The sequence below is a fragment of the Giraffa tippelskirchi genome, chromosome 12, assembly GCF_054371585.1.
Source record: "Giraffa tippelskirchi isolate mGirTip1 chromosome 12, T2T-mGirTip1v1.2.pri, whole genome shotgun sequence".
Lineage (NCBI taxonomy): Eukaryota > Metazoa > Chordata > Mammalia > Artiodactyla > Giraffidae > Giraffa > Giraffa tippelskirchi.
In genome coordinates this window covers 111,301,122-111,304,936 of record NC_137286.1, presented here as the reverse complement: position 1 = coordinate 111,304,936, position 3,815 = coordinate 111,301,122, and the positions used below count along the sequence as shown (strand labels likewise).

Here is a 3,815-nt window from a genome sequence, read left to right as displayed (position 1 = left end):
TTCAAGAGATATATTGTCCAAGTTCTTTTTAAATAGCTTATTTCATTTTAAATTAAATGAATTATTTTAAACTAAATGTATTTTCAATAATAGTAAGGTCCTTTTGCCTAAAACTGATACTAAAGAGCTGACATGTATTACTTAAGAAAATAGGACAAAGAAAACTAATGTTTTAAGATAGTCATCTATTCAACTATTACTTAATGAGTACCTACTATGTATCCTACAATATTCTGAATAATTGTAATCTTCTTTGGGACAGATAATCGAGAGAACAGAAAGAGAAAATTAGTTTAGCACAACTCTAAGAGAACTGTTAATTCTGTCATAGGAAGTTTATTAAAGGAATGCAAGGAAGTTTCAATAGATGGAAGCCATTAATATAATCTATCATACACACAAAAAAATTAAAGATAAAACGTCTGGATTATCTCCTTAGATGCCAAAAACAAAACTTATTATAAGAACAAGTAGTTGTTATAAAACATTTAAAAGTGCATTCGAGGAGGCGGGCATGCTGCTGCTGCGGCCCAGGGACCCCCGGGCTGCGCCCTCGCGCCGCCGCCCGCCGTGGGCGACTGGCGCGCCCGCGTCCGACGGGACCGCAGCACTTCCTGAGCCTGTGCGCGCACCTCGACTGCACTCCGGACATCCGGGCGCTGCGCGAGTGGAGCGGCTGAATCTCGCCCTTCTTACGCCCCGGCGGCTGCCGCTTCGAGACCACCTTCTTCCTGTGCTGCCTGAACGAGCCGCCGCCGGTCTTCCCCGACTTAGTGGAGATGGTGGACTGCCAGTGGTCGTCTCCATCAAAGGCAATTGAAAGCCTCAGATCAAAGGAAATGTTGCTTGCACCCCCACAATTCTACGAAATACGTAGACTAGGAAACTTTGCCTCTCTCTCTGACTTGCACAAATTTTCTCTGGATTGTGAATCTGAAGGGACGGAAAGATGGATGCCGATCATGTTATTAACTGCTAATGGGAAGATCCAACTTTTACCAGGAAATGAGATGTACTTAGAAGATTCAAACGTTTTAGAAAACTGTATGTCCACTGAAAAAAAGACTGAAGAAATCATGAACGAAGGCAAGAAATTTCACCGAATAATGTATAATTCCGACAGTTGTGGAGATTATGCAGGTTATAGCATCCATGTGACAGTTCTGCCAAAATATAAACACGTTTATCCTAAGAGCTTTGTAGTGGGTAAGACTCATCTGTAGAGAACAGCTTCTTTATAAGCTGGCCCACTTGTAGTTGTTCTTGTGAAAAATTGAGGGTTGACTAGATGTGCCTGGAACTTAAGGAACTTTGTTCCTGTAGTTCTAGGACAGTCTTTCCTATCTCAAGTGTATTGTGTAGCTCTGTTATTTTATTCTTTAAACCTTATAGTATCACACCAGTACAAGGTATTAATGTTTGTTACCAAAAAGAGAAAAAAAAATTTACAGAGATTTCCACTTCTGTTTTGTTCTGTTATCAAAAGTTTAAATAAGATGTTCTACTGTATTGTCTTTTAATTGTATTAGCATACTACTTTATATGCTAGGAGTTTGATCCATTAATTCCTTAGACTTTCTGCTGGAATTAATTTAAGGGTGTCTGATTAGACACATGGTGAACAGAAGACTCGGAGCCTTCAAGTGGAAGTGTCATTATTTTATGACTTTAGCTTGATGATTAAGATGTAATTCCATTAAAACTAAATAGTATAAGTTATTAGTTTACAAAAAAAATTAAAACTAAGATGTGTACTTTCTTAACATGATGATTAGATCAATGACAGATAAATAGATGGAAAGAATTAAAAACTGGTGAACACAGAAATAAGATACCTACATCCAAAAGTGAGTATCATATTTAACTTGATAAAATCAAGAAAAATCTAGGCTGCCAATAATCTCACAGTTAGCTAGCTAGTATTGGCAGCATTAGACAAAATAGTTAGACAAGAGTACTAAACATTTATGTATGAGAATTAAAAATAATAAATTCACCTCTATTTTCATACATGCTTATTTATCTGAAAATTCTAAAAGAACCGAGTGAAAAATAATTTCACAAAATCAAATAACTTACTAAACAGAAACATATAAAACTAAAATATATAAATAGTTATATGTTGACTTATATACATATAGCAAATATGGAAAGGTACTATAAACAGAGGTGACATATTAAATAATGTGAAAAATATCCTTTTAAAATTGATGTTGAGATGATTTGGCAACCACATATGAAACTTTGCACTCTAAGAAATAAAAAAAAAATTCCAATTGAAATATGAGATTTAAAAATATGAAAAATTGTAAAACATTTGAATTCATTTGTAGTTGGAAACTGAAGCAAAGTTTTAAAAATCTAACCCCTAACCAAGATGCAATTAGGAGAAGAGCTTAATAAACTTAACTAAGGGGGAAAAAAATGAAGATAACTATCATAAGCAAAGTGAAACACAAATTACAAATCAGCAAATAAGCCAACTGACATTACAAATTCATGAGCCAAATGAGGTAGAAAATTAAAAGACTAGTAACCTAATAAAAAAAATTAACAAAGTTTAGAACAGACAGATCCCAGATAACAAAATGCAGTGGCCATTAAGAAATAGAACAGTGAAAAGTAAAAGTTCACTGAAAGACAATTTCCCTTGTCATATGAATGAAAAAAAAAAGTTTAAAAATTGGACAACAAAGCTTGGTAGTGAAGTCATACAGTAAGAGATACCATATTTCGCTTGTAGAAAGGAAAAATTGTACAACAAAATGGAGAGGATATTTATATGCAATATTTATCATGCATGTGTTTGTGCTCACTCAGTTGCTCAGTCCTGTAAATCTCTTTGCGACTGACCCCATGGACTCTAGCCCACCAGGCTCCTCTGTCCATGGAATTGTCAAGGCAAGTATACTGGAATGGGGTGGCATTTCCTACTCCAGGGGATCTTTCTGACCTAGGGAACAAGCCCATGTCTTTTGCATCCTTTGCATTTGGCAGGCAGATTCTTTACTGCTGAATCATGTGGGAAGTACCTAATATTTATCATAGTTGTATAATAATTAACTCTGAATCAAAAATGCTAATTTTAGAAAACTATCCTTACACAAAGGTTAAAATATGATTTATAGACAAGGTTGATCAATCTTCAATATATATGAAAGTAAAAAAAAAAAAACTAAAATGCCCTTTAATATGTAACTAGTTGAATAAGTTGCTTCAGTCATAGAGCAATGTGTACATTTGTCTACAAAATTTGATGAATCACACCATCAAATCTTGATATGGAGTAATATCTAGGACATACTATAATTAGAGGGGAGAGGATGAGGTTCTTTGTCTAAAAAAGGGGGAAGGGAATATATGCATACACATACACATATAGAGAATATATATAATTTTTAAAATAAAATAATAATATGTGTAATTTATAAATGTGTATTATCAGTTCAGTTCAGTTCAATCGCTCAGTTGTTTGCAATTCTGCAACCCCATGGACTGCAGCATGCCAGGCTTCCCTGTCCATCACCAACTCCCAGAGCTTGCTCACACTCATGTCCATCAAGTCAGTGATGCCATCCAACCATCTCATCCTCTGTTGTCCCCTTCTCCTCCAGCCTTCCATCTTTCCCAGCATCAGAGTCTTTTCCAATGAGTCAGTTCTTCACATATACTTAGGGTCAAACACATATTTTGTAAAATTTATATATAAGATGCAGATATTGTATATATTTTGCTTTTATTAAAAAAGAAAAGAGTAGAAAAGAAATAGTAGGGAAAAAAGTAGCTGCAAGTAAATTGTCTATAGGAAAAGTAAA

The 3,815-nt window shown here is 34.9% G+C and overlaps 1 pseudogene; it reads left to right on the top strand.

The window, feature by feature from the left end:
- Positions 1 to 439: 439 nt before the first annotated feature.
- On the top strand, positions 440 to 1,223 carry LOC145528646 (acyl-coenzyme A diphosphatase NUDT19 pseudogene; annotated as a pseudogene).
- The last annotated feature ends 2,592 nt before the right edge of the window (positions 1,224 to 3,815 follow it).